This window comes from Charadrius vociferus, unplaced genomic scaffold, assembly GCF_000708025.1.
Source record: "Charadrius vociferus isolate BGI_N301 unplaced genomic scaffold, ASM70802v2 scaffold72, whole genome shotgun sequence".
NCBI classification, from domain to species: domain Eukaryota; kingdom Metazoa; phylum Chordata; class Aves; order Charadriiformes; family Charadriidae; genus Charadrius; species Charadrius vociferus.
Window position 1 is genome coordinate 6925575 of NW_009647830.1, and position 14987 is coordinate 6940561.

The window sequence follows — 14987 nt, forward strand, 5'->3', positions numbered from 1 at the left end:
TATAACTGACTCTTTCTTAAGGATGCTCTTTACTCCCAGGGAATCACTAAATGACAGGAGCATACGTGGGGTTCAGGTCTTCTGTACAGAATCTTAACTCTTGAGGTATGCTAATTACATAAGTAAGAACTCTTCCCTACTATAATTGGTAGCAACTCCTAGATAGAACTTAAATTGTCTCTAATTGTCCAGATAGAAGAAAATCTGAGAACCTGGGAAACTTCCTCAAATGAACATATTCTTGTTTCTGCAGCTTCAAGAAAAATAGTGGTTGCTCCAGCCTTTTAAAGACTTTTACTTCATTAAATTGCTATTCCCATACAGACTTCTTTTAAATTTGATATGGTACTCAGGAAGACATGCATTTTCAGATTGTCTGAGTAAAGTCACATCTAATAATGAAGAAATACTATTACATTTCCAAAATCCTTGATGGTAATTGTTATTTTGGAAAAAGGTCACATAGCTGGACTCTAATTTTCCATCAATCTTTACAGCATTAAACCGCATATTTATTAAAAACTTAGTTTAACTAGTTAGAATACGCCTGGCTATTTTTTATTAATTGATGAAGTCTTATTTCCACTTTTCCTCAAAATATCAAGTGCAGCTACATGAGTGCAATGAAAAGAAGACAGTTGTGCAATTGGTACAAATCAGGAGGCATTCACAACCTGTATAAAAAGGCTCTCAATGCAATTAAATAATACATGGGTAAGTGTTACAAGTGAATCTCCAAGGTTAGAAAAGAGACAGCAATTGGATTTGCAGAAAAAGGTCCCTAAGATGTAATAGTGTCTGAGACCATTCCTGACCTTCAAGAAAAGCCACTAGAAAGGACTATATCCTATGATATCTTTATATTACACATACCTCCTGCTTGAGAGCATCACTGGAAAACACTATTGTCCAGTTAGTGTGAAGACAGTCTTTTTTCCTGCAGTTCATGTGCAGAGAAATAAAAACTTCTAAATGAGGAACTTTTTGCCCTCCAATTTTCTCTCCTGTTGTTATCTGTGAGCTTGACTATTAATGTGTTCCATATGAGTGACCCAGCAGTTCTGTGTTTTTCATATGAAAAATCTAAAGGGACTGCACAGGCTGTATGGTAACATAATATTATGGTTTAACCCCAGCCGACTGCTAGGACCATGCAGCTGCTCACCCAGTTCTTCCCCTTGCCCCAGAAGGGCAGGGAGAAGAGGGAGAAAAGGAGGGGAAAGTGAAAGGGAAAAAACCTCATGGCTCGAGATAAAGACAGAGTAATAGAACAACAACAGAAAAGGAAAAATAACAGCAGCAACAATAACAGCAGCAGCAACAACAACAACAACAACAATAATAATAATGGTAAAAGAACATACAAGACACAAGTCACTCTCACCACCCAGTAAATTGGTGAATTGGCACTGTCCCGAGTAGCAATCACAAGTACCCTCAGCTAATCCCATTTATATACTGAGCATTATGTCTATGGTATAGAATATTCCATTGGCCGTTCCACTGTTCTGTCTAGGGTCTTTATCAGCTTCTGTGGGAAGCTGAAAAAAGTCCTTAAAAATATAAACATCACCTGGCAATAACTAAAAGAATGTGTGCTATTGACATTCCTTTCATACCAAATCTGAGACCAGCAACCACGAGAAAAAGAATATTAACTCTATTCCAGCTGAAACCAGGACATATAAGGATTTCGTTAAACAAGAACCTACCTAAATGACTATAGTGAAAGCTAAAAGGCAATGAACATGTCCTGGTCATGGAGAAAATATTGATGTCCTACTATGCACATTTATTTATACCAAAACCTTGTAATATTCCTTGCCATGTGTTGCTAACAAATATATCAAAGCTGTCATAATATAAATAATAAATGCATAAAATAGACAAGCTGTTGAATAGGTGTGGCTCTGAGGGACCACATCTAAACTGGGAATCCTATAGAAAGGATTTATATGGGGTTTTCACAATCTGCTTTTTCTGTAAACAAGATATTCTTCATATTAAAGGCGTCATTCCAAAAGGCATAGAATGATTACAATGAGTAGGACAACAAAAAGTAATAATGGTAAATTCCCTTGTAGTAAGGAAAAAAAGTATTACGTTTAAAAAAAAAAAAAAAGTCAAATCCTGCTTGTTGATGGGATTCCTAATTGTGGCTTAGCTAAAAAGCTTTTTTCCTTTTCCTTCATTCTGGGAAAAATACAGCAGCCACAACTTTCTTGGAGAGCTCTCTTTGGGCTGGTAATTGCAAGTGATTAACAAGTTTTGGTCATGCCTCTTCCCATGCCATAACAGTGTTGACAGAAGAGATGATAAGGCTACGCTTTCTTTGTGGAGCTCCCATGGACTTCTTTTTCTATTTGCATTATTCTTTAGGCCATTAAAAAGAATTATCTGAAACTTCTGTTTTAATTTACTTATTGCCCATAATGTACAGAATTTAATTTTGGAACAATTAATTAAGACATTCTATTAAAATACCTTTGCAAATAGGGTTGGGGAGGAAGGCAGTGTTACTTTTATATTATCTTACATATTCAAGGAGGGGATTACTTCTGCATACCTAATTACAGGTGTGAGTGGAGGGAGCAACTTTGTGTCAAGTTGTCCTGGCCCCTCACAGATTAGGCAGGACCAGACAGAGATGGGATGGAGCAGCACAATCAGAATCTGATGCAGCATTGTCACGGTGGGTCCTTCTGCAGTCAGCAGCAAAATACCCATGACCAAGATGCATACGCATACAGTTGTTATGCAAATATATTATTTGAAGACATTATCCTATAAACAAAAAAAGCTTTTCTTGCAAACAAAAACTTCAATTTTAGTTTTGCATATAAAATACTTTTCTTAGCAAATTGTGATCTTATGTAGAAAGGAAGTAAGGTGTTGTTCTTGAACTGCTATCCCACACTTCAGATCACAAAAATCAAAACTGATTTATTTGTTATATTATGAAAATTGCACGAGGCGTAGAATTACATATTTTCATAGCTCTAATGTCAGTATCATGTCTATTCCTCCTAAAGAGTAAAGAAAAATGGCAGAGTATTTTGTACTTGTCAATTATATATTATGATTTAAAATCTAATAAGTCATATGTTGTACTGCAGACTTAGAGTCATTGAAGGTGCACTTGGAGGAGCGCAAAATAATCCTGATTTATGAGAGTCAGAGCATATTACTTAGCAAGCAAAGATTTTATTGAAAATAAGGTCACCAATTTCTAGGGTTTATAAGAAAAGCTTATATAAAATTAATGCTGTAAAACAGGGTGGAGGGTATTGAAAGCGTTTTGTAGATTGAAAGTTTTCCCTCTGATTTCCCTCCATCTTCTCTTTCTCTCTTACTTCCTTTTGGACTGAATTCTTTCATTTCCCCAGATTTTCTATGATTTTTCCCCTTTTCCTCTTAACAGTGTGTAAAAATAATAAAAATACGCTGGAGTACTGAGCAAAAAGGAAGAAATTCCTGGTGATTTGATTTGAGTTTTGTTCACCTACCATTATGTCCACATCCTACTTCAAAAGCACTTTAAGTGTAAAAGAGCATGTAATGTATTTTGATCTGTTTCATCTGAAATTATTTGTTAATTTTAAGCTTAGTATCATTTTTCTGGTCAAAGAGGGTGTCCAGCAGAGCTGAAAAAATGAACTTGCCATCACAGAGAATGACTTGCAATGGCTACCAGTCTGGATCAGCTTCCAACTGGTGACCAGTTGTGATCTCCTGAAACATAAACTGTGTATTTACCAATGCTTTTTCTGAGCACCTCATTAAAGGTCATGGTTGTAATTTGATTTCCAGGAGAAAAGGTGACTGTAACATTTTCCAACTTAAATACCAGGACAGCATAGGCTGTAGCGATGCTCACTGCTTCATTATAAGCAGCTATGAAATTCACTATATTACTAGAGATGCTTGCTTCAGGATATTTCTAAAACAGGATGTTTCTTAGTGAGACTACCACATTAAGAAATTTACAATAAAAGCAAGTGTCAGAAGAATGTCCTGAGTGGACTTGGTTAAGCAACAGCTTACATTCTTTGGTAGGGATCCTGTTCATGTAATTTCCAATCAGTTGTGAATGAAAGGCACAGAAGGAAACAGTGGCAGTTTCTTTCTATTGCAGCGGCTATCAACGCTCAAAATTACATTTTCTTTGTCTATCAGAAGAAATGTTTCAGTACTGTGAATGGTATGCTTTACTCTATTGTATTAGTCTACTGTCTCCCTCAGTATTTTATTTGCAGGTAACAGGAAGTTTATACATTTCATGCTACCACAATGTCTTATGAAGAAAGGCTGAGAGAGTTGAGGTTGTTCAACCTAGAGAAGAGAAGGCTCTGGGAGACCTTATTGTAGTCTTTCAGTACTCAAAGGGGGTTTATAAGAAAGATGGAGAGAGACTTTTTACCCAGGCCTGTAATGACAGGACAAGGCACAATGAAGGAGGGTAGATTTAAATGGGACATAATGAAGAGTTTTTTTAAGGTAAGAGAGTGGTGATGAGCCTCTTGTTTTCAAGCTTCAGGGTTTAATCTGCATGGAAAATTCTTTTTTGACTCCGGATTTTATTTCAGGTGTTTAATGTTGATTGATTGTCACTTTTAATGCATGGTTTGTCTGAGACGTTACTGCAGTCACATTAACATGAAGACCGTCTCTCCTAAGTTCTGTCTATGCAGTCAAGTGTAGCATCATGTGCAAGCTAGGACAAAACTACGTCAGAAGCTGCTAGGCAGAGGAACTCACAGGTTTTGCCTTCTACTTGGGTATCACACAAACAAAATTGTAGTCATTTCAGTACCCACACAAAAGCTCTCAAAGGTCTCACCAGGGTCACCGTTCCTGAGCTGCTATCACAGTGAGTCATGGGATGCCCGCAGTACAGAGATCCACGCAGTACAGAGAGGCTTTGGTGTCACTGCAAGAGAATTCTCTCCCTAATATTAAAAAAAAAATAAAAAATCAATAATGAATTACTCATCATTAAACCAAAGAAACAAACTATTAATGAGTTACAGATTATCTTGAACAGATACAATCTACTACTTTAGCTGAAATGAAAGAATAAAACCAGTAGGGAACAAATATGGATTTCAGTTGTGTGTATATTCAGAGTAGCACAGGACAGTTTAATTTTCATTTTGAAAACATCTAAAATAGGAGATGGCAGTCCTCAGGAAGGTTCAGTAGCTCTTACCTACATTTAAGATAGTGTTTTCATGATTGTAAATTCACCTGATTAATCATAACCAGTCATCTCAATGTCTTAACTTTCAGAAGCACAGAGAGTTACATATATGTAATTTAAATATGACTCTGTGTGCTTAGTGGCCAATTAATACAGATTAATATTTAGGGGCCATTTGGGATTTAATACACAGATTTATGTTTTTAGCCAATTTTCTATTATGCTAAATTCATGGTGGTTACCTGATGTGATGCTGAAACATTTGGAAGTTTGAGAAGTTGAATTTCTGTTCAAACATTGAGGAGTTCAAGTGATAGAACTGCAAAATTTGGAAAAAACAGTATCTGGAAAACCGAAACCACCTACAAATTGAAGAGTCTATACTCAAGCATATTTACTAGGAGAGAGGGGCACAATGTAGTAGTTTCTCTGGGTGACGTCAGGTTTATGCTAAAACACTGGACTTTTCAAGGATGTAAACAGTATACAGCAATTCTGTCAAGTCAGCTGTTGAGGTGATCAATTGAAAAGCATATTGGGAATATGTTTTAAACAATTATTGCAACATTAACCACAGGGTATGTATCAGTTATCCATGATAAATAGCGTGGTTAAGTGTTCTACTTAGACTGGAAGAAAAAAAGTGACCTGGTTTAGCCCATTTAAACCAAACTTCTGAGTTTCAGCATGCAGATTGACCACAAGGTCAATCAAGACATATAACATATAATATTAAAGACATACAACCCTTCTTCTAGAAATTTCCAAAGATTATTTCCTTCTACATGGGCCTAAATATCAGTCTTACCCAGTGAAATTCATTATTGCCCATATCAGGCAACTTGAGATCCTTCAGTTATGCTGAGCCAGGATAACAGATCTGGACACCATGTATGCCACTTGTGCTTTAATAGGATTAGCATCTAATGACCTTGATTTATTAGGAATGGATGCATAATTTTATATTTAAAATATGTTTTTGAAGCAGTTACAACAATTTTGAGATTTCATGGACAACTACAGACTGTCATTAAATAATATTATAAAATATTATCAGACTTTTAGTTTTTCAAATCATATATTTTTTTATAGATATTGCAATTTTTTCAATGGATTTCAGCATATCATAGGTATGCATGCTTTTACTTAGTCCCGTGATTTAAAAAGAGACACTGAGCATCTAATTTTGAAAGTTGAAGGTGTGGTTTTACCTATAATATCTATCTTCAAAAAATGTTAAACAAAGTAACACCAACAATTTATTGCCATCTTATTTAATTTTAAATATACTGTCAAGATTGCTTTTTTCGATTCTGGAGGGGGAACATTTTCACTGTCAGCCACTAAGTACATTAATGTAAGGTTTGGCTCCCAGAAACTGCCTATTATGTTCTTTTGAAGGGCAGCTTTGTAATATTCATCTGAACATTTGCAAATACTGTCATCCAAAGAATTATCAGTACATTCACTGCAATAGAAAATAAACACATACTAGAAAAGAAACTTTTTAGTCTCCGCTCCTGTGAAGCCATCAGAAAACATTGCAGCTGTATGCGTGGTTGTCAATGGGCATTTTCCCTAAGCTTATCACAGTTCAAAAACCTTGAAAATTTTCTTTTGGAAATACAGGAAGGCAAATAGGACAAAGCATAGGATAACTGTTTTTTTTTGGTTGGTTTTTTTTTGTGAAGTCAGTATGAATAATAATAAACAATCTGCTCCTTTTACTGTTTGAAATAGTGCCATGAAAGTACTTTTATTCCATATATCCAATGTTGTGCAAGACAGCAGAAGAAAGCCTTCCTGCAAAAAGAATAAACCAAATAAATAAATTGCCTGACTGGCAATTAAGACCACAGGTTGAGAGGACAGTTTACCAGTCTCAAATCTTTACTTCATATTTCCTTTAAAAAAAGCCTGATGATGATGTAATACCCCCCCCTCCCCCAAATCTTGTAATTAAGAAAGGAAATTCTATCAATTAATATGTGTGTGACATATTCTTTCCATACAAAATTTGGCTATTATCTCACAGGAAAATTAAAATAGAATTTCAAACTTTATCGAAACTCAAAGTTCAGTAATAGCTATAATGGATTATATACTTTGGATTCCAAGAGTTACAAAGAACAATATTAAATCAAAATGACCAGCACAAGACTAGCTTGCAAAATTTCAGCCATTAACTTGGAACAAAGGCCCAATATGTAGTCTAAACAGAAGTTTGGAGTATCGTGGCATAGCTGTTATAAAAATATGTATGATACCCAGGTAAGAATGAAGGAAGGAAATATTCCTTGTGAGTTAGTTGTACTTTTCTCTATTCCAGATAGGTAAGCACAGTTACTATCAGGTTCTAGTCTTTTTTTTTTTTCTTTTTTTTTTTTCCACTTGGCTGCTTGAAATTAGAAACCTGAAGTGCTGAACACAGGCTGAACCATAGATGGAATTCATGTAGATATTGTCAATAAGGAAATAGAGAAAACTAATCCGTTGTCTCTGAGGTGTTTACTCCAGATATGAGAATCCTGTTTTCCAAAGTGAGGCCAGCTAACATGGAAGGAGTCTTTCCAGATAAAAGGAAAAGGGACCATGCCAGGAAAGTCACTATTTTTTACCTTTGGCCCTTCATCTTTCCTATGTTTGATCTCTTATAACCTTGCAAAGAGAAAGGAGTATCAAGACCTCAGTGCTGATTGGGAACAAAATCACAGGTGTTTGAGTTTCTAGTTCCTGCATGGTTTTTCATTACTCTGCAACATATTTCAAATTATTTCATTGTTAAATACAGGATTACATTGAAGTCACTCATAAAGTTTGACAAGTGAGAAATTCTAATATAACTTTCAAAAGCATGCCATATGTTTCATTTTGTAACAGATAATAATGTACTCATACATCTTTTCTGTTGGTTAAAACAAGCACTTTCTATCAGAGGAACGTTTGGATAAACAAATCTTTCAAAATATCAGTTTGTGATGGACCTCTCTAACTGGGGTGACCTCCTAGCTCCGTTTAATTCAATGGCGAAACCCATTTACATTAGGGGGAATAGAATTTCACATCAGAACTCTCCAAGTAGTAACAAGAAAAATTAACCTTGAGCCATGAAGTACATTTAACATAAGCTACACCCGCAACATAAAATGACAGTGGTAATTAAGATGGTATTCAAACGACCTGCTAGGGAATGTAAGGCAGGCTTAAGCATCCACTATAGCTTCTAAGATGAAGACACTGGTAACTAATTTGTCCTGTTTTCTGCCTACTCAAGCCATACCTTCTGTACGGTTAATGGAGAGAAGCAATTGCAGTGTCTAGGTTCAGTGTATATAAGAGTCATAATAGGTGGTCAGAGTGTGGTCTTTAATCTTTACCTGTTCTGTAATTTGGTTAAGCACAGTGAAAATGAAAATGTGTTTTTTAAAGTTTAATTACTAATCTGAACAAGACCTAATATTAAACATGGAACAGCTTAGAGAATACTTCCCCAGGGGGGGAAAAAAAGAAAAGACAAAAAAAAAGTGCTTTATTTAATGCTCATTTACAGATATACATTTCAGCCTAGTCAAGATTTTTTCTTCCACTAGAACCACATCATTTATGAAAAGTGTTGTTTTAAAAACTACTTAAAGTTATTGTTCAACCAAATTTTCAGAGCCCTGCTGAGAAAATTGATACACAGTACCATAAAATAACTTTCTGGATGGTGTCTATGTAGTTTTGTTGGTTTTTTTTTTTTATTATTTTGTTTTTGTCTTAGGGTGTAATTCCGAAAGAAGCCAAATGGAAGCATGGCTAAAATTATTCATGCTGACCAAAATCCCCTCCAACCTCTCCCTGTCTGTGGAAAATAAAGTACTTTTTTTGAATGCGCTGTACTGCTGTTGATTAAATATCCATTTCACTGCTACAATTACTTCTCGAATTTAAGAGCTATTAAAACATAAAAATTAGTGCAGTCTAATCTTCCTCTATGACCTCCTGTAAATAGGATATATTCCTTTAAAAATAAGGCAGGAAAGATTTACAATTTCATATCAATTTATTTTTCACTCATATAAATAGCATTCAGCATTTCATTTTTTGTGGATGAAGTTTTAGATTGCTGTTCCCTGCCATTATTCATTGGCAGCCAAGGTAAGGAATTCATATATATCCATCTGTCTATGTTCTTGTAAGGTCACATGTCACAATGAGAAATAAACACAGAAATCTGTCTTGTAGTCCTGCTGATATACATTGATGTATTTCTATTTCTACTTTCCAGCAGGTTTCTAAAGCAGACATCCACAGAGAAAATTGTTTTAAAGAGGAATGAGATCTAATCTTTAGTAGTTGGACTCTAACAGGGTAGGTTATTTTCTCTCATACTCGTATATATCCTTCAGTACTGAGAATCCCTGCACGGCAGTTAGGGTATAATTATCATTCCCAAAAGGTAGATCACCATTGTAAGATCTTAATCAAGACCCACAAGTGAGTCACATGTATTGAAAATTTTATATATTTATATAAAAAGAGGAGAAATTTACGTACATCACATAAGGACATAGACTTTTCAGTAGGACTCAGGCCTTGGACAAGCAAGTTAAAACTTCTCTATTTATTCATATGTATACATGAGTGTGGAATAGGTCTTCGGAATTTGCAGCTATCATTGAAATCTGAGGTTTATGGTCTGATGGAATTTGAAACTTTCTGCAACTGTCTTTTGGTATGCACAGAGGTTAGATGCTTATCTTATACTATATCACTGACATAACCCATACGCTTAAGGTATGACGTAAATTCTCAGGTGTATGAAGTATACCTTAGAGCATCAGCGTGGACCAAATCTGGTTTTCTGTCTTCTGTTTCTTGGGTTAGACTAGGGCTTTTGTCTTAAACAACAGATCAGCCTCAGAACTGCTCTAAGCTATGCCTGGCTGTAATCAGCTGGCAGGCAGACTGCAAGAATAACGAATTAAATACCTCGTCTCTATCTCATAAGTTTTTCAGCAGTTAGTAAAACAAATCCCCACCCTGCTAAACCTGTTCACCATTTGAGTTTTGCTATACAGAAAGAAGTCAAAAGGAAGAGAATTTTTCTACAAGTAATGTGAAAATACTGTACTGATGATATGTGGTCTTTTTCTGTCATGATATATGAACAGAATGCTTCAACTTCACTCCTCTTGAGGTTTGGCATGCTAATGGAAGTTTGTTTCATTCTAAGTTCCAGTTTGATCGTTATATTCTATCATCAAACGCGTTTTTTGGATGAGCTTGTGAATACTTGAGTAAATATTCACATATCAAGCATGATTTGAATTTCCCAGATGAAATTTAAAAAAAAAATGGAGTTGAATGCTGAATTCCGAGTGTGTATAAGCAGAAATATAAGGTTAATATAATTAAAATTAAATACACATTTTGTTCCACAGTTGAACATAAAACTATAGAAGTCTCCTAAAGATTATTAAAATTATGATAAAAATGTAAATAGATACAAATAAAAATAGAAAAGTGTTCCCAACGTGGATACCTAAGTAAAAGGTATGATATAATTTTATAACTTGGCTACTAGAACTGTTCAGAAAATAAATCAATTCACATATAACATCTTGGCTATTTCTGGTGGTTATTCTATACATTTGTGTATGCAAAGAAGTTCTGGGTGTTTTTGTGATTTTAAAAGTACGTATTGCTCTAAACGAGACTATATTTTTTTATTTTATTAACAGAATATTATGTGAATCAATTATTCACTGAGAAGTCACTAGACAATTCATAAGAGTTTGCAAAGTGTGAAGAGACTATGAAAACAAATAGGTATATTTGCATAATGTGCAACACTGTCATATTAGTGCTTCTGGGAAACATTGATAAAGAAGGAGGACAATATTTGGCTATTTTTTCCTCTTTAGAATGCAAGCTTCTAATCTAGATGAAATATGGCTGATGCAACAAGAAATAAGGTGGAAATACTGTAAGAAAATACTCTATGGTCTGGTTGACAATTCTCAAACTGAAAGAGGACAATTTGATGACAGTTTTAAAACATATGCCAGCAGTAGTACCTTTTTCATGTAATATGTGCATATTACAGAGCTAAAAATGAACAGAAAATACCTCAAAGCAACAATTTAAATTTATGAAACTAGCTATCTCACAGTTTCTAACATGTCATTGAATTCTATTAAGACCTCATATGACTGTGACTTGAACTGCCAATTTAAGAAAAACTATTTTGGGAAAAGAACAAAAATTGATTCTCCAAATAGCTTTAAAGTCAAACGAAGAATTTACTATTCTTGCAGAGCAGGTGAATCAGGCTTGAAGTCTGCCAGGTTGGTAAAATCCTTCAAAAGCAAGGTGTAAATCCTGACCATAAATACAAATCAAAATTGCAAAGCTTTCAGAGGTGTTAGATTAGTTCACAGTAAATCATAATTATCTCACTTTACTTTGCCATAAACACATCTTGCAGAGAAAATTGGTACTTGATACCACTCTATATCTACTTTAAATGGATGCAAAAATCTTTATTCCCCTGACACAGAAGAATCCAGGTTTATATGTATGTAAATGGGGATATTTAAAGTTTAATTATTATGCTTGTTCAGTGATCACTAAGTTTATTGTGGAATTAATGACAGAACAGTAAGCATGTTTGAAATATGGATAAATAATCTAGCAGAGGTCTGAAACTGAAAATTCTGAAGAGAACTTTGTATGGAAATGTTTCTTATCTTTTTATTTTTTTCTTCCTGGGATTAAATGGCACCAGTCTTGTATATTGCTGCTCCTATGTTATCAGTGAAACCTCAGTCAGTTTGAACAGTGAGTCCTTCTTTTCTGAAGTCTTCATTACGTTCTTACGACCATTCTGATGTCAACAGGATCAGCAATTATTCTAAATTATTAAAAAATGGTATGGCAAAATATAGATATTCTTCTTTCTCTCCCAAACTCCTACATGATAGATATTTGAAAGCTGCTTGCATGCCCAAATTCAGCACCTAATAAATGCTGCTGTATATTCATCCTTCTGGAAAATCTGTTCTCTTTTTTCAGTAGTTGAAAGCTTAATTTCACGAATTTGTTATGAAAATCTTGTCTCCAACTGTCTATTGTTTTTCTTTCCTCATCTTTCTTCAGTCTCCCACTGCTCCGGACTTAAGATCCTCAACTTTATCCTCCTACATCTCCAAGCTTAGTGTCTGGTTTGTAGAGTTTTACATGTTTATAATTACATTTTGGGGTATAAATGTATTTTTGTGCATTTGCAGTTCATACACAAAAGAAATGTGTTTATTAGGTCAACAAAAATTTGCAATTACCGAGTTGGATCAGATAATTTCTGCAGAGATTTACTTTGTTTTGTAAATATATGTACAAAGAGCTCAGGTATATTCATGTTAACAACACGCCCCTCCAATAAACAGCAGTATTCTAATCCTGGTACCCGAACTAGTCATAAGAATATGATTAGTAATAATCTTCCTAATTTGGAAAGGAATTACTATAATAGCCCAGATAGAACAAATAACATGAAAAGTGTGTGTGACACAATACATGTGTTTTTGAAAATGGACAATATACCCACTACACAAGCGATACAGTTTTGCTCCATGACCTTTCACCTTGTGATTGATGATACTTATAATAACCACTGGCCAAATTATGAACAGGAATTAAGAGAGGTTTAAATCTGAGAACCCAGTTTCCACACTATTGCTGTACTAGAGAGTAGCTGGTAGCAATTAGGAATCAGCTACAATTGCAATGAATAGTTATGCAAGGACTCTTTTGATAGGGGTCATCTTTTTCACACCTGTGTTTGCATGTCACCTAGAGAAGTGAAGTACTCTTCCAGGATTAGGACTTGAAGTTACTATGACAATAATAGTGATAATAATAATGGTAATGATAACAATACAGCAAACATTTGCTGTGGAGTTACAGAAAATACACCTGTTTATATTGTTCAGAATCTAGTGAGCTGGTTCATCTGAAATGAGGACAGTTCGGCAGTTTTCTCCATTCCTCAAATGAAACAAAGCTTATATTTGCATAGATTGAGAGTGACTCATATGCCACTTTTGTCCTTCTCCTGAATTGCCCATACCAAAATAAAACACTGGAAAATCTTTGTTTTTATCTAAGAGACAGAAATCCTCCCCAGGGCATTCTGATTCCAGCCTGACTCTATGACATTGTATTTGTGGCCTGTCATTTTAAAGAATGAAAAACAATGTCAAAATTAAACTTTGAGTTTAATATATTTTTAATAATCTGCTATTATGATTTAATTACTCTTCTAATGACTGTTAGATCTTGCTTAGATCACATCTGGTGCCTCACTGTCCCCTCTGAGGCAGTATGACTCAGAACAAGTGTACCTTACCTAGTTTACACCTGAAATATGCAATGCTCCATCCATGCCCACAAAAGCAGTGGTTATCTCACACCACTTGAAGAGTTTTCTCTTTTGTTCCAGGAATAAGAGTAATTTCTTGAAGGCCTGATTTTTCTCCATTTCTGTTGCACCGCCAGTCCTTGACAATTATAGAGCTCCACAAAGAGAAGAAATAGTGCAAAGCCTTTAAGAACACCTTGCAGAGTTCTTGGGCATTAGTAAACCTGCACTAATAAACCTGTAGTGTGCTCTTTTACCACTCACTCCATCTGTGGGCATAGCAATTCTCTGGGCTGGCACACAGATTTCAAACTGTGGATGCACATTTAAGTAATTCCTTCTCTGCTGCACTGCTGCTGAATGGAGAGAGGGATTGGCAGCTCAGGGAACACAGTTCAGCCTTTATCTTGCTGCTCACATGGGCAAAAGTGGATACCTAGGAAGCAGTCAGAGAAAAGAGAAACCATGAATGACACTTCCCATGTATTCTCAGACAGTGTCCAGTCACTGTATCCCAGCAGTTTTCTCAAAAAAATTCTTTGTGTGAATGCAAAATCTCAACAACTTGTTATGTAAAGAGATGTTGAGAACATATTAAAATGATTAAAAACAATCAAACATGCACTACTTAAAAAGGAAGTAATTTTTTATAATAGAAAAGTTCACAATTTTTAATTATATATAAAAATTAAATTGCAAACTCTAAGGAGACAGTTTCCCAAACTTCATCTGGTTTATCTTCTTAACAATACTAATCAACGTCTGTGAATAATATAGTTTTTAAAAGTTTCTTAAAAGAAATCTTCACTAAACAAAGGAAAGGATGATCTGCTCCACAACTTTCCCTGGCGCTGAGTTCAGACTGACAGGCCTGTACTTCCCCGGATCCTCCTTCTGGCCTTTCTTGTGGACGGGCGTCACATTTGCCAACCTCCAGTCAACTGAGACTTCCCCCAGTTAGCCAGGACTGCTGATAAATGATGGAAAGTGTCTTGGTGAGCACTTCTGCCAGCTCCCTCAGTACCCTCAGGTGGATCCCGTCTGGCCCCATAGACTTGTGTATGTCTAAGTGCTGTTGCAGGTCCCTCATCATTTCCCCTTGGATTGTGGGGGCTTCGTTCTGCTCCCTGCCCCTATCTACTAGGTCAGGGGTCTGGGTACTCAGGGAACAACTGGCCTTACTGTTAAGGTTGGAAGCAAAGAAGGCATTAAGTACCTCAGCCTTTTCCTCATTCTTTGTCACTATGTTTCCACCCCTCTCTACTAAAGGATGCAGATTCTCCTTAGTCCCCTTTTTATTAATTTGTAGAAACTATTTTTATTGTCCTTAACATCAGAAGTCGGATTAAGTTCTAGTTGGGCTTTGGACTTTCTAATTTTCTC